Raw genomic sequence first — 25,007 nt, 5'->3', positions numbered from 1 at the left:
ATTATAAAGAAAGCCAAGACTGTCAAGGCAAAGAAAAATGGATGAAAGCATTATAGCAAATAATATGTATAACTTACTGTGTTAAGAACAAATAAATACCAGTTGAGTTACAGACCCTTCAGTGGATGGAAATGCTAATATGGCAGATGATAACCAAGACAGTTTTAAATTCAGTTCCTCTTCTGCATTAACAAAGAAGTGAGTGATGTAATCATGTCATGTGAGAACAATGGGGTACTTTCCTGTCTCTTAAATGAGGAGCATATTAAGCAATACCTATGAAGAATAATCATTGTGGCATGAGTAGAGTTGTATAATTTGTCCCCTACCAAACAAATAAGAATTAATGGTGAGGACATTTTTCCCAGTGCTGTGAATTTTGGGATAATTAGGCATATGTCATTGTCCTAAAACACTGCTAATGAGTTCTAGTCTTAAAAACCAAATAGGTGACTATTGGTCACATAGCTTGAAATCCAACTTCAGTGAAACAGCAGGAAGCATAAATATTTTTCTGTCATTGAAGAGCTAACAGTGAATATAACTTATAGAGTGCAAATGATTTTATGGAAAACAAGATTTTTCAGACAAGCCTGATGTAATCATTCATGACCATTACAAGCCTGTTAAGGGTGATTGTAGAGATTTATGTATTTGATTTAGCTCTTCATATTTTCATTTAAAATACCACTATATGATATGAATAGAGGATTTATAAAATGGATTAGGAACAGCTAACTGTTGGGAGTACTTGATGGTATAGAATTACCACTGAACAGAGTACAGTGGTCTAAGTGCTTCAGGCATCACACAGGAATATAAAAATATAAAACAATAATATAAAATCACTGGTGATAGAATTTGTAAGGAATTGACCAAAAAAAGCAGTCACGATGAATTGTTTAGATTATTTGAAAACTTCTGGCATTCTGATATACCATGGGTAAAGGAAGGTGTAGCATGCCTGTAGCAACTAAAATGTAGGTTAAAACTAAAGCTTGGAGGACTGTATTCTGTAAATTCTTTACTTCTGAAAGTATCTAGAGGCTAATTACAGTAGCCACTTCAATCAGAATTGTTAGGAGACTTTAGCAATAAATGATTAGGCAACCTCATGATGGATGAGCGTGAAAATATTGTGTAGAAGCAAGTTACGTCTGTATACCATAGCAGTAAAATGGACACAGCGATTGCACAAAATTCTGGTGGCCTGATTTTTAACTGGGGCTAGTAAGCCTTGTTATTCCAAATAAACACAGATGGTTCTAGATGTAGAATAAAGTTAAGCTATGGAACTCCTTGCCAAGGATATTGTAGAGGTTCAAAATGAGTTCAAAATAAAAGTCAACACAATCCAGTCTTAGAAGAGAAACCCAGTGGAGGGTGTTTAAAAAAATAAAACCTTTTTCATCTTAGGAAAGACCTTGCAAAGTAGGGGGTGGAAATAAGAATATCCAAGATTTTACATGTATTGCAGCCCTATTCACATTTCTTTTAGGCATCTGCTTTTAGCTGCTGCTGGAGATAGGATACTGTTTCAAAGCAACCTGCTGCTTGATCTAGTATGAAGGCTGGAGAAGGAGCAAAAGGTGACTTTTAGTATCTAGGTATCATCATAACATCCTAAAGACTCTTTAGTTGGAGAATGTCAGCCAGAAGCTGAGGCCAGTCATTTCAAAGAGAAAACAATTGCATTTTAAACAGTGAAGACAAGTCCCAACTTTGTGAGTAGTTTGTCCCAATAGTTAGTCCATTCTTAATGTCATCAAATCAAGACAAGTGAAACCTCTTCTAGGAGGTACATGTTCACCAAACACAATGATTTAGATTCACTATAACTGGGTGAAGCAGAATGGCTTGTAATATACAAATCAGATTGATTTCATTTTTCCTTTTAAAATGTTACAATTCCATAAACCATATCTTAGCAAAAACAATTGTTGCATGTTTTTGCAGGGAAGAAGTGTAAAACTACCCAAGGTAATTCAATGTCAAAGATTTACTGCCTTCTAAACCACTAATGGAAAGTAAAAGCAAGTGGAAAAAGTACTTCTAAATTAAGCAAACATTTTAACTTGAAATAGCTTTCCTTAGCTGCATGATTGTGGGGTATCCAGACTTTTACAAGAAAAATTAGCAGACAGATGCTTTTCTACATGACAGAAGATAAACTCATCCTTTGATTTCATGTTGAAGAAGGCCATATTTTTCTCGGTATAAGGCAGAAACTGAGTAGTACTCCAAAGTTGTTGTTACAAATAGGGTTTTTGAGTAGCCAAAGTTAGCTTTTCTTCATTGTGTTGTCCCCCTTGAACTTCCAGATTCTAGTTAGGTTGACTTCTTTTTTGCAGAGCTGATATCTTCTGATTGCTCTCACTGTCAGGCCCAAAATATATTCTCTCTCTTACCTCTCCACTGAAGTGTTGCTGTCCTTGGGAATTTAGTCAACACATTATCTGAGATGTATACTTTAAGCTTGGGAGAAGCACTTACAAATACAAAGAAATACAGAGAACGGAGCAATTTCTGTTTCTCCCTTTATTAAATTCTTTATTTGTTAAGAACCGCTCATGGTCCAATATTCAAGATAAATTACTACCAAAATCTGACAAAAGATCAGAAATTTAGTCAGATTTTACAGCCACATAATGTATAACATGTTACAAGTATTGTTAGTCACAAAAGGTTTTGCAACTACTTTATTATATAAACATGAAAGAGATTTGGCCCAAAGCATTAATGAGAAAATGTCTCAAAGCACATATTGTGTTTTAAGAGCATGCACTGAGAAGAATACATTTGTATTCCTTGGTAAATTTTTTAAAGTGTGGGTTTGTATTTTAAGCTTAGTCAAGAAGTAAGACTCATCCTATTGAAAATTCAGTATTAAGACCAATAGAGATAACAGGGCTTAAATCAGCTATTTGTAAAATATTAATTAATATAGTGCAATTAAACTTAATAGCATTTTTCTCTTACATTTAAATTTTATTTTTATACAAAAATGTTCACATTCTCTACAGATAAGAAAAATCATCAGAAGTTGAGAGGTGTTATAATAAGCTATCTGTATACATGCTCACATTATGAATGTGTTTTTGCCAAAGTATGTTTATGTCTTATCTATTTCTACAGCAAGCATGATAAACCCTGGATAAGCCCAACCATAGGCCTTTTCACCATTTCTAATGGAACTTAATGCACAAGGGAAAGATTCAAGAGGTGTGAATCTGCACAGAAAAAAACCACCTCTGAAGATAATCACACTTCCTGGCAAATCAGCTTCTTTTTTCCTTCCTTTTGTTTTCTCTATGCACCTTGCTCTGCTGGAGGCATGCAGGAGTACCCTTTAACCTGAAGAAGGACCTTTTGGCCCAGGATGGCTTTTTAGAACTTAACCACTTTAGTCCTTGGTAAAAGTGTGGATTAAGTTTGACATGGCTGGCTTTCCTTTCACTCTTATTCCTTAGGAATTACATTGGGTTTGCTTGACTTCTTCTACAAATTGCTTAAATCACAAGTTAGCCCTTCTCTCATGCCATCAGGAATCCAGTGTGATCAGTTCTCTGTAGAGCTGTACCCAGAAACCTGTATGCCTTGAAGACAAGAGAAGTTAGATAGAAATAGATGGATTCAGTTTAGTCTGAATAGAAAGATAACATGATATCTGGGTTGGAATGCAGTTAATAGGTCTTTTCGGAGAAAACTTAAGGTGGGGGGTGTGATACTTAGGTAACATAAATTTAGTGTACAAGGGTAAGCTTGATGTGGTAAAAAAATTATATGTGAGAAAAGTGGTTGTTCCCTCAAAGATGTGTGAAAAGGAAATTCAGGACCCCTTATGAGAGGTATGATGTGTAAAGAAAAAAAGAAACAAACAGCCAAACCCCACCTTAAGTTTTACAGAAAACTAATGGTGATCACTGAGAAAACAGAGAATTGGCTAATGCATTTCAAGGCTTATCTAGGTTCACAGGAAAAGGGGTTTTCATTACAGGGAAAAACCCAGTTAGTTTAATCACATAACCGTCTCTCAAGGACTTTCTCCTGGACAGAAGGAGATATACTATGAAACCATTCATAGATTTCAAGGCAGAAAAGTCAGTTTCAAGTGGAAGATCCTACCTGAGTTCTTTTAAAAGCATGTCTAAAGCCTGAGCATTGTAAATTTTCAAATTGTAACAAGTGCCCTGGCTGGAATGGCAGACGTTATATTTGCTAATCATATATTATCTTCTTAATGGGTAAATACCCACTGAGAAGTACAAGGGTATTGTCAGGGTGTGCAGTGGTTTGGTTTAAATGGCAGAAGCAAGCCTTCCTCAGGTACATAAACAGCCAGCAGAAACAGAAAAAAATAGTGGTCTGCTATTAAACAGAAAAGGTGAATCAGTCGCTAACAGCTCAGAAAAGGCAGAGGTTCTCAACAGTTTCTTCACCTCTGTGCTTACCAGCACGGCTGGGCGCCAGGTGTTGGGAACACAAATCCAGGCTGATGCCAACATAGATCTGCTGTCAGTGAAGGCAGAGTTGCTGTGTGAGCTGTTGCTGGAGCTTGACCCATATGACTCGAGGGGCTTTGATGATATCCCCCCAAGGGGTCAAGACTGGATCAGGTCATTGTGAGGATCATGTCATCTCCATAATCTTTGGGAAGTCATGTAGATCAAGGAATGTTGCAGGAGACTGGAAGAAGGCTCATGTCATCCCCACCTACAAGAAGAGCTTAAAGAAGGACCCAGGAAACTATGGAGACATCCATTTTACTTCAGCCCCTGGGAAGGTTAAGGAATGAATCCTTCTGGGGCCTATCACATGTCAGGTGAAGCACATGACTGGGGGAAGCCAGCATGGATTCCACAAAGGCAAATTGTGCTTAAAAAACCTGGTTGCCTTCTATGACACAGTAACTTTAATTGCTGTTGGGGGAGTGTTGGGCACTGTTTGCTTGGATTTCTCCAAGGCTCTCAGTAGTGCTTCCCACAGCCTCCTTCTGCAGCTGTTGTGTTATGTCCTACACAAGGGGTCCCTAGGGTGGGTGGGGACCTGGCTGACCCAGGGCAGTGGTCAATCACTTCTCTCCAAACTGAGAGCCTGGCACAAGGGGTGTTCCTAGGGATTGATTCTGGGCCCAGCACTATTTATTTTTCAGAGTGATCTAGAAGATGGGATCAAGTGTATCCTGGTGCAGTTTTCCAATACTAATATACTGGTCGAGGAAGCAGATGCTTGTGAAAGGAGAGCCACCTGCAGAAAGACCTGGATAAGCTGGAACAGTGGGCTGATGAAAACATTGTGAAGTTCAATGAGGACAAGTTTTGCACCTGGAAAAGCGAAACCTTAGTCCAGGAGTGCAGCACAGCCAGGGATCCACCCAGCTTGGGAGCAGCTCTGTGGGAAGGAGCCTGGTGCTCCTGGTGGGCTCAGCTCCATCTGAGTGCCCAGTGTGTTCCTGCAGCACAGAAAGGGAGCAGATCCTGGGTGGCTCCAACAAGGGCCTCACCAGCAGAGATGAAGTCCTTATCCCACCCCACACAGTGCTTGTCAGGCCACACCTGCAATTCTGTGTCCAGTTTTGGCTCCTGGTGCACAACATGGATGTGGATAGGCTGGAGAGGCCCCACGAAGGCAATCACAGGGCTGGGAAGCCTGGCATGTGAGGAATGGCTGAGGGGACTGGGTTTGTTCAGCCTTGAGGGCCTTGAAAGATCCTATGTTCCAGTGTTTAAGGGGTGGCTACAGAGAAGATGGAAGTTTACAAGGAATCACATGGGAAGGAGGAGGGGGTATGGGTAGAAGTTACTAGAATGTGGAGACATTCCAATTGGACAAAACAGGAAAATTTTTGTAAATTATAACAATTGGCAGTTGGAATATCTCCTCAGGGAAGTGTGGATTCTGCAACTTTGGACGCTTTTAAGATCCACCTGGACACAGTGCTGAGTCATCTTGTCCAGATCACGTTTTTGCAAAAAAATGTTGGACCAGGTGATCCTTGGTGTCCCCCTTCCAGTCTGGTATTCTATGATTCTTAAATATCTTGAAATAACTGACAAGGATCCGAGACACAGATTGTTTCTGTAGCAGAAGGGATGCCATTTCTTCTTGATTTGGAATAGGCGACAGGGTAGATTTGTGTTTTCAGGATTTTTTGCTTTTGACATTCCAAACCTGAAGCAGAGACTGTAACTGTCTCAAAACAAAAGGAAGAAAAGAGACAAATCAAGCTGCTTTGACTGCTTTCTGGGCTGGAGAAACCTCAGAGAGTAGAAATTCTGCTTGCCTGATACATGTATTTCATTAATTTGAGCTCAGTTCTCAAACTCAGCACATTGCTTAGGAAGTTGCACGGGTGTGATTCCTTAGACCAGTGTAGAATGCTTTTCCAAATAAATCCCCGATATGTATGTTAGAGTAGCATGTGTTTAGTTATCAACAAAATTCCTACAATAATAAAATTATTATTGAAAAATTTATATTACTGTTGCTATACTAGTGTTGCTAGTATAGTTGTTACAACTGCAACAAAAATGATGCTTCTCTAGATTACTTACTCAGGATAAGAAAGTTGTTTCAGTTGCTGATATAATTTCCCTGTGCAACTTTAATTAAAATAGAAAGTGGCATCGGAAGTATAAAAATACTGCTGACTTCATTAAAAAGAACTTTCAGTTTGTGCAGAAGCGCTGTATTAGGAACATAGAATTCAACATAAAATATTAATTCAGACATCAGCAGAATTGGAAATTGCAGAAGCAAAACTTCAGATGCAAGAGAATAAATCTCTCAATCATTCCCACTGCTGAATCTCACTAAGAATTTTATCCCATAGCTTAGCAGCTAACTTGTATGATGTTACCTAATTTTGTGGTATTTTATATTGGCTTTTTGTCTTCTGATATGTGCTAGCTATCCTCAGAAGAGAGATTTTGGCTAAGGAAGTAATTTCATTTGTTTTATAAAACAAAAAATTATTTATGAAATACTGCTGTATGTCATAAAATTAAAAAAACAACACGTTATCTTAGAAAATAAGATACTTAATTTTCTTTCACATACTTGTGAAGGCACAAGAGGGACAAGCTGCACTTCCACAGTTCTGGTTTATTTTACTGTAGCCTGAGCAGGTTAGCCACTGTTATTATAGGCTGCCCAACTTCAGCTCTGTGGTTGTGGCCTGAAGGGAACTCTTGCTTAGGATAAAATGCATGTTTGCAATTGAGCCTACCCTAAGCTGTGGGAGGTGCAAGCATTTCAGGGGGATTTCAGAGATTTTCAGCTATATAGCTGCAGCAAGTTTTTGATCAAACTGCATGTTATTAGAGCTCTATGATCACGGTAAATGAATCTTCATGAGAACAGCTGAAAGGACATTTCAAAACAAAATTTTTCTCTTCTATGTTTCAGTCTTACTCTAATGCATGCTTATCAGAATTCTTTATTAATTTAAATAATATGTATAATACTTTGCTTTGTTTTCAGAGCCAACCAAAATAATTCAGCTAAAATTCTCCACACCAAAATCAGCTTGGGGAATATATACAGCATGGAGAGCTTCAGCTTAAACTGTTACAGTTTGGCAAATTTAAAAGAAATTGCAGCAGGTTATTATAATAGGAGGTTTTGGACAACCTAAAATTGCAGACAGGTCTACAAGCCCAAACTATAGCTTGTATATAGAAAGTAACTTCTAAGTATAAGGTGAGAGTTCATAAAAGTAGGTAAGAATTTCTTGGAATCATTTATCAAACTTGATGTGGGTTAAAATGTTTTAATATTTTTAATTAGAGCTTTGGATTTCAATAGCATGATTTTTTTTTTCTTTAACATTTATTTCATCAGATGTCTGTGTAATTTAGATTGTGGTATCTCCTTAAGACTTGACTGAAATATTAATGTAGATTTTTTTTTTTTTTTAATTTGAGATTCTTACAAACATATTCCTTTACATAAAAGTAACATATTTTCTTACAGAATTGTCAGATTTAGACTTCAGTTTTACTCTATCATGCATAAGATGTGTTTTCAGATGGCTTTTAGATGGAAATTAATTTTTAGCAGGGATTCACCGATACAGGTCTATTAAAAGCCAGTGGAGCTTTGTTAAGTGAGCTGTCTGGTCAGCTTGCATTAACAGAATAAGTGAACTCTGACATTCACCAAATATTTAAATGTCTCCTACAGTAACTTCTTGTAAAACTTTAAAAAGAGAAAATATCCACATGTAAGGGATAGATTTATTTCAGCCATCCTATTATTTAATCAATATGTGTTGTACCCACTCTGTGTTCTCATTTAGACCTGAAATCTCATACTGTGGGAAGAGTTGTAAGAGAAAAGCAAGGTGGTTATTTCAAACAATGGTGTATTCAAAGATTGGCATCAAAGCCAGAATTGTCAGTTACTGGTGAGAACTACTGACAAGGCTGCTGATGCAAGTGGAATGGGCTAGATATCCATGTGGCTGCTTCTCTGTGCCTAACACTTGGAGATGTGGATAAAAGGATGTCAGGCTGACATGCAAATGTAGATGTCACAGACTAAGAAAGGAGCAAAGGGCAGGAGAGTAACTTGCCAAATGACAGCATGTATATGCTTCATTGGAAGATGTGTTGAAACTAAAAGCAAGATGACACTTGTGTGGGTAGTAATTGTAGGTGTAAATAAGGTGACTGTAATCTTCAACTTCAGCATTAATTCTTCCTTGATAATGAAATCTGGCATCATGATATTTTAACTTTTGAAAGGGGAAACATGAAAAAATATCACCAAGAGAATGAACTAGAGTAAATGAGATATTGGTAAGAGAACTGTGTGTTTATAAACAGGATGTAACGAACAGATTGAAATTGAAAATATTTATTGCTGTGGGATGATGGGGGAAGGGAATACAACTTGATTGAAACACTTGTTTTGTTTCCAGATATATAATAAGACCTTTAATCTTATTTATGCTAGTGTAATGTAATACATCAAAAAACCTTCTCCAGTTTTTCCAGGGACACTGAGCCATAGCAGCTGTGGGTTGTCCAGTGTGATAAAAGAAAGGTAGAAATAGTTCTGTTCCTGCTGCCAAAAATCTTACTGAGATTTATTGATGGAATTTGTGGTGCCAAGAATGCCATGCCAAGTGCTCAGCTGGAGGAAAGCAAGTAGCCTCACTTGAGTTTTTCTGTAGAATGGTTTTCCAGGTTGATCACAGCAAATAGAAATAAATTAATTCTGAAATATGGGGTTGGTTGTTTTTTTTTTTTTGGAGTTCCTTAGTAAGTTTGTTCCTCTTTTACATATTTATTTAATAGATGCATATTTTTAATTTCTTCTGCGGTTCTTCCTATTTCATAGGATAGATAGTTACACTGTTAGTTAAAGCAAAGTAAGGTCTTTGTATGCTTTACTTGATGCATGTAATCATGAATTTTCAAGCACACTTTTATTCTAGAACAAGCTCCATGACTTAGTTGTCTAGTTTTATGTTATAAGGAGACCTATAGTTTAGTAGTGTCTTTTCAAAAATCAGATTTTGCTTAGCCTGTCACTTGGGACTGTGTTTTAGTACCACCTATACTATATAGATAATTTATTTCAGAAAGAGATGCTAAAATTATGAATAGTTATACTTCTGTTTTGCCATTGCATTACAAAGTATCACTAAAACTGTGATACTACCTTGCTTCAGGAATATGGAAATGCTAATAAGCAATTATGAAAGATTGTTGTTAGCTGCTCACAGTATAAATATTTCTTCATGATACTGACATGTGAGTGCCTGTAAAAGATGAGTGCTGTGCTCTGCTTTTCAGAGTGAACGCACAAAGATGTCCCAGATATATCTGAAGAGCCAGCTCACTTTTTCAGTGTAAGCAATAGTAATAGCCTTCCAGTCTGTCACACTATGTGCGTGTATTGGTCCTGTGATTTGAGAAATTACCCTTGCAGTTTTTCCTGTTGGTTTGGCTGAATGCTTTGTTTGGAGTGAGGCAGGTGCCAGAGGCATGATCCCACTCCCATTTTAGTCAGTAATAATTTTACTACAGAAACTGAGGCTGGATAAGGCCTTTTGTGTGAAAAAATTCAGTCCTGTTAAGTAGCTTCTTATCCTATAGTTAAGAAAACAGCTCATAAAGATGCTGCATATCAGAAGTTATGTATAAATACAGACTTTAATAATATGCAAGCCAGACATGCAAATCTAAATTTTTTTCAAATCTGCATGAGAACATTTTAATCTGTGAGCTCAGATTTGCTATGCCTCCAACATCTCTGTCACAAAAGAAGGTAGTGTGTCCTGAACAGAATGCAATGCAAATGCTAGTGCACTTCCCAGTGTGTTAAATGGAATGTTTAATGGCAGTTTGGGCAGTCCTGCAGCACTGTGCCATGTTGACAGTCCTAACAGGCGCAGATCCAATAGGGAAAAGAAAGAAGGTGGTCATGTAATTGAAGACTATATCATAAAGCACAGTCACCAATGGGTGTAATTATGGTTGAACATAATTATGCACCTCCTAACCTTATGTACCTTAATTATAGCACCTCCTAACTCTGCATACTTGCCTTAAAACTCAGTCTGGTGTAACTGTGCTGGCCCGCAGAACGCACCATAGTTGTATCAGCTGTGACCCTCTTACAGCTAAAGACAGTAACTTGACTAATGCAAGCATCAGTGGGTTTTCTCTATCTATGTAACATTTAAAGCTAGTTAGTGGAGAAATCTGGCAATAGACTGTGAAGAAAGTAAAGCTGTTACTGAGGGCTTTGGCTGCTTTGTTTTTCTGGGAAATGAGAACTATTTGGGAGGGCTCTGGGTAGCAGCTGGAGAGCCTAGGAATTTTGGAAGCATCTTGGAGTATCTGGAGCAGACAGCATGATTTTGGAAAATCTCCAAACTGTGTGTTGGAGCAAAACACAGTGCATAGAAGCCACAGTACCTCCTGACACACAATCACATGGCATGACAGTTCCCTCCACATAGGTGATCTTCACCACTCTTGCCTCTACCTACATCTCTTTCTGGGAAAAAGCTTTAGTCTTCTCTGAAATGAGCCATGATAAAATGTGTGTCTTTCACATGCACAAATGTCTCAAGGGTGCTCTATTGTAAGGAAGCTGTCCAGCCAGTTAGGTCTATGTAGTCATGGGGAAAGCAGAGAAGGGTTCCACCCACAGCAATGTTTTGCCCTTAGTGGAAGAACTTGGCCTAACTTCACACTCATTTGAAAGCATTTAACAGCAGTAGGCAGGGAGATGGACTATGACAAATGCATCTGGATGATAGAATCTTTTGTCTCAGTGGTATTTTGTTGAAGAATAACAGCAACTTTGGATCTCAGTGTCTTTACAAAAAACTCCTGCACTGAATAAGTAGGAGAAAATAACTTGACATCTTAAAAGGTCCTGAAAATCCAGATGCATGAGAAACAGCTGTACAACACACAGCTTAAAGCAACGCACTTCCCCCCCACCCTGTACTCCCCTATATTTAGCCAACAAAGTGAAAGTTCACTGTGCTACCTTACATCATTGATGGGGATAGGAGGGACAAAGACACTTTATTTGCTCTGCTGTGTAGTGACCGGACTGTGTGATAATGCCTGAGTAACAAAACACTCAAAGGGAACAGACCAGGGGGTATGAACGCACTAACAAGTAGGACTTGCACAAAAGACATCCCCAGGGACACAGCTTCATTTCACAGGTTCTGCCTGGAGCTTGGCTCTGCTGCCCAGCCCTACCCAAAGGCAGCCTGGAAGAACAGTATGGGATGAACAGAGGTAATTAGTATTTTTTTTTTTTAAATAGCAAATATGTGTTTAGAGATTTTCAATATCCACTAGTAAGCCAGTAAATCTACGAAATTGTTCTTACTATCTTTCCCTTGCTTTCTTCAGGGTGTTCATCAGTTCCTTTTGAAAGTCTTTTTCTGCTAAATAACCGCAGCCAAAACTTTCAGGCTGTACCCAGCCAAATGTTAATGTTTTTAGAAGTAGTAATAATTATGCAAGGAGTAACTTCACTGCTCACTGACGGTGAGTTCTGTATTCAACCTGAATACAGGCAGGCTATTGTGGAAGAAGTGAAGAAGCCTAAAATTGTACCAAATTCCAAAATTCCCTTCTGACCCTCCATAGTTAAAAACATTGCTGGAAACACTGAGAGACCTTTGAAGGCTTTTGCCATTTTGTAGAAATCATTGCAGAACACAGTGTACTAACTGATGCTCTCACTGTCTGGGTAAAAGATTCATACACAGGGACTGGGTAGCACTGCTCTGACGAGCTTTTCTTTGTCTAGGTATTTCATTCGGACAGTTGCAGTGTAATAAGAAACACTGTACTTCAATTTCTCCACAAGTTTTCTTCCTCTCTGTGATCTCAAATTTTGTTTCTATAATGATTTCTGTCCCTCCCCCTCTTCTGCAAATTTCATCGAGCCATCTCTGGGAGCTTCTCTTCACTTTAGTACCCTTTCTTTTGACACTGAATTAATTAAGGATGAAACTGGAACAGTGACTCATAGCAAAGAAGCAGAGTTCCTTATTAGTAATAAGCAAAGAAGGCCACAGGAACCCACTGCTTCCCGGCTCCAACAATGCCTTCCTTTTGTGTGTCATTCCCACATTGATCATGTTAACTGATGCCTCTTTAGACACTAATTGTTATATTGATGAGCCTGAATTGGATGATTTCACTATTTAGGAGCTTTTGGGGATGCAATCTCCAAAAAGGTGAAAGTGCTAATTATATTGGTAATTACTTTAAAGCTCTAATCCTACTTTTGCCAGTGTCCATTCCCATGGTAACAGTAGCAGGTACAGCAGCATTCAGCCGAGCAGCACTCAGAGCTCTTGGCTATGTCAGCAGTGGCTGAGGTTGGAAAGACTATACAAATTGTGCATACAGATGTTCTAAGAGTCCATAGATTTCTTTGCCATAGACCTAACTTAAAATACCAAAAAAAGCTATGCCAAAATTTAGTTTTTTCTTTATGAGCTATATTGGCTTTTTAAAATCTTTGCTTTTACCCTTAGGTGAGCTGGCAGGTCTTCCAGAGGCTGGTCTGCAGCCAGAGTCCTCAGGGGAAATTCTGTCTGACTCAGCAATTGTCTTTTTTCCTGCAGCCTCCTGGGCTGAGAACAACAGCTTTGCCACTTCCTGACTCTCGGGTCTTGTCTACTAGGCAAATTTTGAGAACTAAATTCCCACCAGTGTTTTGAGCGTGTCTGAAGTTGTAAATGGACTGTATTTAGAATGGTTTGTATCACTTACTTAACATTCAATATTAAACTTACTTAGGCTGCCATGACCTACAGGAACTTCCTAGATACTTAAGCTTTTACTGTGTAATTGTGATGTTTCTCTGAATGTTGTAAATGCAAATTATTAAAATTTTCTTTATGAAGTAGCACAGATTCCAGGCTGTGGTAGTTGGCAATTCACTGTGCTCAGCAAAGCCAAGCATGACATTTCTGTGCCCTGGAGTGAAAGTTCTGAAGTGATCTGAGTGGAGTGGTGAGCAAGAGAAAATCATAAAGTATCTTAATTTTTGCCTCAGTGAGCTTCAGAACTCAAAATCAGCTCCAACAAAAGAACTTCAACAATGCACTTTAACAACTCACTTCAAGAGAGAGTGTTTGGTTTTACAGACAGGTTCCTCCACAAGGTGTTTTAAATTACATCATAATTCAATAAGGAGTGTAAAGATTCTGAAGTACAAATTCCTTTTCAGTGATCCTGGAAGTATTAATAGCCAGAATTTTTTTCCTGGTATTAGTATTGGTAAATTTTAAAAGAAAATGTCACCTAATACATTTCTTTTTTTTTTAGCTAAATAAAGTTTATTTAATTCTGCAATTCATACTAAATTTCACTTTTGAGCAAATCTGCTGTTTACAGTGAGATTATACCTATTCTGTTTACTTAAATAAGAACAATAGGGACATCAGAGATACTAATATATGGTGCCTTAAGATCTAAGGAGGAACTGGCTGATCATACATTTTGAAGATCAGGGCACTTAATTTATCCAAGTATAGTACCTTAGATATTTGCATTTGTTTTAGTTACTTCCTTTTATTCTTGACATAGCTTTTATGACACAGGATCAGTTTTCTAGTTTACATACCTGAAGTAAATGAGAGTTAATATTTGGACATGTTTTATCGTCCCTGATTTCAAGCAAGGAAAGACTAATTTAAGTTCATAGACATATATACTTGTAAGTTATACTGTTCTCTACTTGGCAAGGGCCTTAATGTGCTAGCAAAAGAAAAAAATTCCAAGTAATGGGTCTACCTGAAGAAGGGAAAGGGAAGAGAAAAAGAAAAGGAAAGGAAAAGTTGCTTTATTGAAAAAAGGTTTTTCATGGCTAGCAAACTTGAGAGTGGGGGGAGGAAAAAGAATTGTTGACAATGACATTCATAGTGCTGCTGTTATTTTACTGACAAGTGACATGGTTAGTAAATCACAAAAAGTCCCTGTATTGGGGTGGTAGACATGGTGTGGCTGGGTTCACAGTTGGACTCTATAAACCTTAGTGTTTCTATGTTTTCCTTCAATCCTTCTACTCACACAAACAAACCATGTTAGTGAGTATCAGAGTCTGATAGAGTGTTTACACAAAGGCAACAGTGTGAGACATCTTGTGCCATCCTCTTGTCCTCATTTGGCTTATGATTATTTTAGATGTCCTCATATCTGGGGTTAAAGGCCCATCAAGTTTCTCTTGTGTTTTCTGTGTGGTTGCACATTAGCTACAAATTGCCTTGCTATATGCAATGTGTCTGTCTGACAAATATTCCAGCTCCATAGGAGTTGGAACAAAGCAGAAGAGGTATCTCATTTGCTTCTCTCTATCATCATGCTTTACAGACAATTTCTAGGAAGAGAAACCTGGGAAAACCTATTCTTTATAATCTCCTCTGCCTCTGAACAGACAGGTATGGAGCCTGATGTCCTGTCTCCCCAAAAACTCAAGAGTCCTCTGCAGTTGTAAAACAAGCAGGCTAAATGAGAGCATATGATGTTGTTTTGCATCCTGGCAGAGAGATGGCTATCATCCTGATTTTCCTATAGAGAAATTTAGTAGGTGAACTGGGGATAGAATACTCATAAATGTGTACAAGTGAAATAGCAGAATAAAGGATGTTTACTCTAATCGGTTTACACAGAAGTAACAATGATCTGAAACTGCAAAACTGAAAGAAAAGCTGTTCTGAATATCCCATAGCATACTCTGCTCATTTTCAATTGTGTTCTGCAGAGCAGGCAAACAACTGGCATCAGAGGATGGAGAATCTAACACAGCAAGTCCGCAGATGGCTGGGTCAGAGAAAAGGACAGTTCATCTGGTTTTTTGGATACTTAAAATTTACATGCAGAATATCTAATAATGACTACTTCATTCCAAGTGCTATTTGTATTTGACAGTAAAACTCTTATGAAGCAGAACTAGAAGAGACAGAAGGGAAAAAGGAGGGAGAACAGAGAGGATTGTGTGAACAGCAAATATGGATGTGCTTTAGTGGAGAGAAAAACCTGGAGAGGGTGGGAGAAGGTAAACCTGTGCCATTTGCAAATGGCTCAGACTGGTGCTTTGGAGAACCATTTCTATATGTTGGCGCTCATGTTTAAGTCCACTTTGCAGAAACAAAATTATAAATTCTCTCTATTAGAGAGAATCACGCTCCAGTCATGCTGCAGGCTGTTTCCCATTGAAACATGCTTTCCATGTTTGGATTTGTCTTCATTTGTACCTTCAGTAATGAGGCCTTGGGCTGTGCTGTGCTGACAACAAAGCCATTCACCTGGGCTGCTCCTGACCTTGAGTTTGTCCCCATATACTTTTATTTATTCCCTTCACCTGTCCTTGGCTATGTGGCTTTTTGCACTTTTTGGAGGAAGCTGTGTAACCACCTGTTCTTATTGGCAGACTAAATTGGCAAAATGTTTCTCAAAGGCCTGAGGCTGACTTACAGGGAAGAAAACAACCAAACACAAAGCATATTGTGCCCTTCACCACCCCTGAGCAATGAAGGAAGCAAAAGCATTTGAAGCTTTTGTGAGGCAGGTGGCATGCCAAAGTCCACGCAGCGGCTGTGCCGACCCTGGGCGTTTTGATGCCTAAAGAAAACACGCATGCTGTTCTTCAGGTAAGCTATTACCATAGTGCTCAGATGTCACAAGTTGCAAGAGTAGAAACTTATCCGGTTTATCAAGCTGAACTACCTTTTAAATTGATTTATCTCTTCTTGTTCCCCTGCCAGGTCTAAGCAGTTTGTGGTTTGCCTGGGGCCTTCAGCAGCAAGGAGAGGAGAGGAGCAGCATGTCAGCTCTGCTGCTGGCCAGCAGTGTGGGGGACTCGCTGCTCAGATGTCTGAAGCAGAAGGTTCAGCTGTTTTGGTCCCCGTGCTGCCAGTCATGCTCTGCTGGTCACTGCCACCAGAGAGCCCTGCGGGCCGAGCACCGCTGCAGCCCTGTGCTGGGTGACCCAGCTGCATCTGTCAGCCACGTTTCCTGTGGCAGCTTAGCAGATATTGACACACCAACAACAGTTCAGTGACCGTGACAGGTCCCTCCCACACTGCAGCGCCTATGATTTGTATTAAAATGGCATACCAAGTGCTGCAAATTCTAAATAAGGGAGGTTCCCTCTCCTAGGCTGTATACCATTCAAGGCTGGAAGGATTGCTGCACTCCTGCTACCCATGGTCCGTGGCAGACCAGGATAAAATGCAGAGCTCCTAAATCCTAGATTAGTGAATTAACAAGATTATCCTTTCACTCTGAAAACAAGATTGAGAGAGAGATTTTGGTAACACCCAAAACAATTTACATTAAATTGCCTGGAACTGTAAAACATTTTGATTTTATGCTTAAGGAAAAAACCAACCTACCCACAACTCTGTTGGTAGAGTGTAAAAGTCCCACCTTGATCACACAGATCATGTTAGTTACAAGGCTGTTTGAAAGTTATACTACTGACATGTCTTTGGTTTTTTAATAGGTCCTGTGACATTATGAATGCCTTCATAATGAAAATAACTTGTTCCATGAAAGAGCAGATGTCCTAGTACTTAAATACATGCTGCTGCCATGCCAAAGTCTTTTGCTTAATGGCATTAGAAGCAGCAGTTTGTCCTGATCAACAGTTCTGCTAACATTGTAGATGCCACGGAGAGCCAGAACAGGTGGATCTCCCATAAAAAAGAGTTTTTATGGGCCAGATTTTGTACAAAGTGCTGGGTGTATACAGTTCCGCAGAGCAACTTCCAGCACTGGGTACTTAGGCTTCCCTCCCCCTTCCTAGTACAAATTCTTTTATGACATTTATGATATGTTTATATGAAGAACTGTGTTACACCCAAGCAATATAGCTGTAGCCAGACCAAAGCAATGAATTGTCTAAGGGAAAGAAAAAGCCACAGACAAATCTTAAATTTAAAGTGTATCTTTGACACAGAAATCTCTAAATCCAAAGGTGCCTTCAGCTAATCTCTCACACTTTCCCTAGCTTCTCTTGCAGCAGAGGTGGACCTCTTCTATTCCATTTTCTTCACAGATTTTCCAATAAACCAGTTCCCTTCTTTACAATATAGCTACCTGCAGCCTCTTCTGTTTTTTGGGGTCTGCTGAGGATGAAGAAACAGAGTGCCCCTCTGTGACCATTTTCTTGCAGGTGTAAGAACATTGAAGCAGATAAATCCTGTGCATGTCTGTGAGTGGTATGAAGATGCCCCCAGGCCAGGCTGAGTGGGGCCTTAAGCAACCTGATCCAGTGGGTGGCATCTCTACCCACAGCAGGGGAGTTGGAGCTAGATAATCTTTAAGATCCCTCCCTACACAAGCCAATTGATCATACTATATTAGGGCCTGGTCTCCATGGGCCTCCTTCCCACACACTTTGGTCAAACCATGGCAGCACTTCAGTGCAAAGACAGAGGTGTCAGGACATCCAGACTGCTCCTCTCCTCATGGCAGAATGTGGTGGATAGTCACTGTTAGCATCACACAGCATCATGCCCTCCTGGTTGCCTGCTGTGCATGTCGGGGATGCATATACCCATCAAGAGACTACTTATGTACCCTATATGGAGGCAAAAGCTATGTCCAGCCATGTTCCCTGTCACATGGGTGGATGTGCACTCAGCATTTGATGGGAGTTGTGAAGTTTCATCATGTCTTCTTTATATTCAGTACATACCATGGAAGGAGCTTTATCCATGTCTCCCTTCACTGTTCCCCTTAAAAGGCTCCCTTGTCCTGAGCTGGTGTCAGAGTGCTTTATTTCAACTCCAAACACCAATTTTTGAGTACAATTTATGAGGGCTGTGCCCAGGTGCTCGTGGGACTGCCTAGCACGGTCTTGGGGAGAGAGAGGAGAAAAGATGTGTTTGCTTGAAACTTGTGTGTTAGGAATATGAGCGGTGGAGAAACTACCATTAACATGCTTGCAGAACTGGATCTGTTCTCCCATCTGTATTTATCACAAGAAGAAAGACTATCTGTACTATCCAGTATAATAATAATAATAATAATAATAATAATAATAATAATAATAATAATAACAAAACCAGCAAAAATAACAATAATGCATCTTAGCCCAATTCCATGATACTTTATTGCTTTATCATTTAGTTTATTAGTATTATCTGCATTTCCAGCAAAACTAAGGCAGGCCATGATAATGGGGGAAAGCAGAGCTGTACCAATGGCCAAAGGCCAACTCCCATATTACCATATTCCCAAAGCAAGGAATGTCCACTTTTCCACTGAAATCCATTTTTAGTTGTTTAAATACACATTTTTATTGCATTATTCCATTATTTTTTTCTGAGGTTTATGATTTGTATGAAATCCACCATAAATCGGAAATATGCAGTATCTAGACTGTGTTAGGAATATCCATGCTCCAGGAAAGAATTTTATAGATTTAGAAATCAGCAATTTAGAAATTGCATGGTCTGGCTCCAGCAGAGCAGGTGCAGGACATCAGCCTTCCCCTCGAGCTGTTTCACACCGCTGCCACTGCCACTGCCTGTTGGCCAACAAGGAGAGTAAATGTCACTTGTGTGCTGTGCTGCAGCCCAGCCTTCATCAGGGCCAAAGTGCAAGCCTTACAGCCTGGGTCAGGAGCAGGCAGCATATTCCTGTTGCTTTCCCTACCCTGCAAGGCTGGGGGCCTGACTGCAGTGGCACTGGGTCAGCGCTGCTGGGACCCTGCTCCCACTGCATCACAGGAGCCCTGTTTGCCCAGGGTACCCACAGCTGTCTTCTTCCAGATCCGGGGTCAAGAGGCTCCTCTTGCCATCACAGTGCTCTGTGTCTGAGGTGTGTCTGTGCTTGAGGATTGGAAAAGCTTCTCTTTTTTTCCCTATAGGTTGTTTTTGTTTTGAAAACTAAATCTGCAGAGAAAAGAGAATGCAGATTCTGCTACTGGAGCCAAGTCTTCATGCCAAATTTTGTGATATAGCATATACACCTTCAAAATCTCACCTTATTTTGCTCATTAAAGAATTATTTGCATGGGGAGGCTTTGATTCTGCATGAGTGGTAAACTGTTGTCATGAAATTTCTTTCTTTCTTTAACAAACTACTGTTCTATATGGAGTTGACACTGAATCTTAAATTACCCTACATACACATCTGACAATTCTGTATTGTGTTTTGGCCTAAACATGCCTTAATGTCACTTTCTTCTTTTACTATCATTTCACTTGTTAAATTCTTTTGCCTGGAAAATGCCACATGAACACTGGGGAGAAACACCTCAGTTATTTAAAAAATAAAAGTAATCTGAAGTGGAAGATTTTTAGAGCTGAACACTTATGCCAGGACCAAATTTCATCAAGAATTCAATAAGATACTATTTTTAACTATCAAATTGAAATTAGTTAATATACATTTTTGAAACTACTAGCACATGGATATACCAGCAGTTTTTCCAATAAAGATTGTTTAGCAACTGAAGTTAACAAGCAACAGAGTAGGCTAATTACAAATAAGGAGAATCCTAAAAATATATATTTACCATCTTAACTTTGCAAGACTTGCATCCTTCTGAGTATTTTAGAACAACAAAACTTCAGTGGAGCTCAGGGTTCCAGGAACTCAACAAAGAATCTTACAGCCACTTCAGACCATTTTAATTGAATATTTAAATTTCTCTGCTTATTTGATTTGCTGTTTGCTTATTGAATGCTCTTTTTTTGTGCACCCCTTCCATAAGGCCTTCTTCTCCTCTAAAGTTACAAAATACACTAGTGACATGTGTAATATGGTTACAATAGGTGATCCTGAGTGTTCATCATTGTCCTTTTCTGGATCTCTGTGGCCTCTGCAATTTTTTTCTGCACAGCTCAGTGTAGTATCATTGGTGGAGGCAGTGGTGGAAACAATTTAATCCCACTTAGCAGTTGATCAAGCAGAAGAATGGTTTAGAGAGAAAAACAATTATCTGTGTTGAAAGACAGGAATAAAAGTAATGGTGTCTGCTTTAGTGCTGCAGTCCTTCTTGAACTGAAGCTAGAAGTAACAAACCATTGATACATATTTTCCCAGCAAATAAATATTAGAAATTATTTTTAATGAAATAATGAGTTTTCACTTTTTTAATGAAGCTGAAGGACCAATAAAAACACTATTGTATCTCTTTTAAATCTGCAATAATGCCACAGCATAAGAGTGCTATTTCTTAGGGCATTTTCTAAAAGTGATGCATGAATTAATACTGTACAGGCATCAGATTTGGAACAGAATTGAGGCTGTTTATTGTAATCACAAAACCTGCTTTCCTGTGTCCTAAAATTGTTTTTTTTTTTTTTAAATCAGCCAAGATTTCCGATTACTTATAATTACAAAAAAACCCCAACCAAACAAAAAACCCTATGTCCCAACTAAACATAAAACTCCTTGCTTGTTCTGCTTGCTTTCTTCAGCTGACCAAAAAATGAATTTTTGTTCTTATATTACCTAAGTTGTATTAGCATAGATGCTGTAGAATTGTATTTTAGTCAATGTGAAAGAATTGTCTTTGAATTTCTTAAGTAAAATACTGCTTAAATGGTAGATGCATTCAGAAAAAATATTTTACTGGACAAAATAGTACTGGATCTTGGGTAAAAAAATGAAAAACAAATTGAATGGAATTAAGTAATGTCATGGTTTGACACTGGCCAAACACCAGGCATCCATGAGAGTTATTCGTTTACTTTCTCGGGCTACAGCTGGGCAGAGGATAGGGAAAAAAATATAAACAAAGGGCTCATGAGTTGAGATTAGGATTGGGAGAAAAACACTCTGAGGGCAAAACAGGTTCAAATGTAAAGGTATAAAGTATATTTATTATTAACAGAGGAAGAGGAGGATAATGAGAAGTAAAACAAGCCTTTAAAACACCTTTTTCCCCCCAGCCTCTCCCTCCTTCCCAGCGACAGTGCAGAGAGGCAGGGCATGGGGATTTGGTCAGTTCATCACTGGAGGTCCCCTTCTGTTCACTCAGGAAGAGGAGGCTTTCCTCTGCCATGCTGTGGGATCCCTCCCATGGGCAAACAGTCTTCCCAAAAACTGGTGTGGTGTGGGTCACTCACCCACAGGGTGCAGTCCTCTAAGGATAGGCTGCTCTACTTTGGAAGCAAGGGCTCTCTGTCTCTGGAAGCAGGGGCCCTCTCCCTCCATTCAGGTCTCCAACAGGATCACAGCCCCCTCCGGCATTCACCCGCTTCAGCATGAGCACTCTTCCTATTTTTCCCTCATGCACTTCATGCATTACAGAGGGACAGCCTGTTTCACCATGGTCCTCACCATGGCTTGCAGAGGAATCTTGGCTGCAGTGCCTGGAGCACCTTCACCCCCTCCTTCTCCACTGACCTTGGTGTCACCATGTTCTTTTCCCTCACATGTTCTCACCTCCTCCTCTTCTCTATCTAGAAGAAAAACTGCTGCTCATAGGTACCATTGCCAACAAGTTCCACAAATTCAGATTCCTGCAGGATCCCACAGTGCTGAGAAGTTGATCTCATCTAGGTTCCATGCTGGGGAGTCGTTCACCATGTTTGTGCCATCAGCCACGTGGCCGGGCCGGCACCACGTGAGCAGTGGTGGCTGCCGCAGGCGGCGCCGGCGCTGTTTGACGCCTCACCTCCTGCGGGGTGCTGGAAGGGGAAGCTGCTGCTGCCCCTGCCCTCCCTGCCCGCAGCACGGCTGGCCAGGGGCAGGGGCCAGGCAAGGGGAAGCCATGGGCTGCACCAAGATGGCAGCAGCTGCAGCTGTGCATTGCCATATGCTGCACTGGGGATGGTCCCCAGCAGAGGTGCCTCGCCACACCTGGACAAAAACTGCACCTGCACTGCTTTGATTTTCTTCTTAAATGTCATCATAGAGGTGTTACCAACCTCTCTAATTGGGCCTGCAGCACATCCATCCATTTATCTTCAGAGCCATCAGAGACTGGCTCCACTAGACATGGTGGGACCTTCTGGCAGCTTCTCATAGAAGCCACCCCTGTAGCCCCACTTTGCTGCTACCAAAAAAATGAGGCCATGCCAAATCAACACAATTAATTAATTGCCTCTACTTCTTTTGTATATCAATTAGCAGCCCTAACATCTGAATGATTAACCTGTATTTTACAGTCAAAATGCATGGCACAGAAGATCTCTTAGCAAATGTAATTATACTTTCACCATATTGTGCTTAGCTTTAATACGCTGAAAAAGCACATTCCTTTGCTCTTGCAGTCTAAACAAAATCAGTGCCTTGTCATCTAAATCAGTGCCTTGTGATCTGATCAATTTTCAATAAAAGATCTAAGCAAGACTCTTTTTTCAACTGGTAATAGAATTTAGAGATTCTTTATTGCATGGACACCTATTACAGTAATTCTTAACTTAGTTTGAGGTGTAAGTCAGCAGAAAATTCCCAGCATTAACCAGTGCTGCTCAGAGTCTCAGGATCCTCAGAAGCACTGTTTAAATGAGAAAACCCAACATACTTTTTCTGAAAAAAAAATCTTAATTCTGGAAAATACAAGATAAAATAATTTAAATTTCATGCTGCATATATAAAATTTAAGTTAATGTTAGTTTAAGGCATGCTGATTTTGAGTTTTCTGGTTGAAAACTAATGTGATATTCATAACAGGGCTTTTATTTTGCAACTGAAAACATTTTTGACTGAGATTTTGGAAAATATGAGCATCTTCTAATGATTTTACATTGGCCAGAGAATGGGCTACTCTGTCACTTTTCCCATTTGAAGCTATCTACATTGGAGAGTTAGTTATTTCTTAATGAATCTGCTATTTTTAGAACTTTTTTCAAGAACATTTTTAAGAGAAAGAAATCTAGACTTACATTTAAAGTCTGCCTTCAATCTTTGTTCTGTTGTATTTGCTGCGCTGGTAGCTTTTAAACTTCTGCCTTTGCCTCTCTTCCCCTGCGCTGTCAAACTGCTGCAGAGCACTAACAATTTTCTATGATCACTTGACATGTGTAAAACTGTCTTTCCCTTTTTGTAAAGTAAGATCTTGTATTGTAGATGAACAGAACATTGACCTCACACAACAGTGTCATTAGAAATGCTGTATTTGTACTCAAACTAGTTTTCATTCTGTATCTAGATAGAAGGTCTGTCTTGTGTTCTTCCCTATGGGATATCCCATCTGGAAAATAATGGTATGTATTGCAGAAAATAAAAGGATGAGGACAGGTTATTTTTAAGTGGGGTTAAATCAAGCTCATTTTATCACCGCTGTGGTTATGTTATGTTATGTTATGTTATGTTTTGTAACTGAAATCTGAAATCTACACAAAAATATCTGGGTGTGGAAGAGAGAAACAGCAAAGAATTTCTGTGAGTTATTACTCCCCAAACAGCATAAGGAATTAATTTTAACCTAGGTTTCTGTAATGTAAATTGCCATCAATGGAAATGGGAAGCTTAGAAGACAACTATAAACTGTTCCATGTAATTTTTAACTGCAGTGTGACTTGTCCACTCTTTTAATATTTTTATCAGCAAAGTTTAACAAGTAGTGGTGAATGTCAAAGCAGAGAATTCATAAAAGATGGATTTTGCAATGATGTTGTCTATATAGCAGCCTTCTTCAAAAAGATATTGTTCTTTAAAAATTGTCAGCTTCAATATATATGAAAATGTTTCCTAAAAACAAAACAGACAAAAGAAACCGCAAACAAACAAAAACAACAAAAATACAGTATTTGCACAGTATTTTTTTCTTAAAACATCTAGTGAATAGATCTCTCTCTATATATAAAATAATTTCTCTGTTAAAATTTATGTGATTTAGTCAGCAAAGATCACATGAACTGAAACTCAGTCTTTTGTGATTCAGAAGTCAGTAAAGGAAAATGAAAGAAGTGTACAAAACATTCAAAATTATATACATATACTTACAAAATGTCTAATACTTCAGTTATATAAAAGGCTGCCAGTTACATGGAAAAAAATTTGTATGCAATATGATTAATTTGGATGCTTCAACATATTTAACACCTGGCTAATTAATTTCAAGCATTAGAAAACAACTAAAATATATCCCAGTTTAATTTTTTAACCTGAGCATTGGGTGAATAGTATATCTGAGTATATCTCATTAAGTACAAGCAAAATATCCTTTATTTAGATGAACCACGTTTACTGTCCTGTTGTACTGCCACAGTGGATTTTTCCTACATCTGTGATGAGAATTGTCAAGTGGCATAAATTAGCAGAGTCTTAGGGCCTCCTTTGTAACTGTACTTTCTGTAACACATCCAGCTCACGCCAGAGGAAGCATTTAGGAATCTTACTTCCCCTAAAATAAATGGAATTAAATGCCAAAATACATTTACTGGCTCTAGGTTCTAGCCTTTTGTTCAAAAGTCTGTAATTCATTTCAGTCTTTAATCCTCAAGTGGCTGTAAACAACCACAAGGCTCTAGTAGAGCATTGTAAGGCCAAAAACAGAAAAGTACTGAAATCAAATTTAAATTCTTTGCCAGAAGTTCC

General features: G+C 39.1%; 1 long non-coding RNA gene across 1 annotated transcript; it reads left to right on the top strand.

Annotated features, from left to right (window-relative positions):
* The first annotated feature begins 418 nt into the window (after positions 1-418).
* LOC139589167 (uncharacterized) lies at positions 419-23,974 on the top strand. The gene is made up of 3 exons (XR_011678959.1): positions 419-14,938; positions 15,931-16,150; positions 16,265-23,974. It is a non-coding gene; the product is annotated as an uncharacterized lncRNA (long non-coding RNA).
* The last annotated feature ends 1,033 nt before the right edge of the window (positions 23,975-25,007 follow it).

Source organism: Agelaius tricolor, unplaced genomic scaffold (genome assembly GCF_023055355.1).
Source record: "Agelaius tricolor isolate 1412-34295 unplaced genomic scaffold, bAgeTri1.0.p SCAF_4, whole genome shotgun sequence".
NCBI lineage: Eukaryota > Metazoa > Chordata > Aves > Passeriformes > Icteridae > Agelaius > Agelaius tricolor.
Note: the sequence above shows the minus strand (reverse complement) of the source record. Positions and strands in the feature narration are given on the sequence as shown.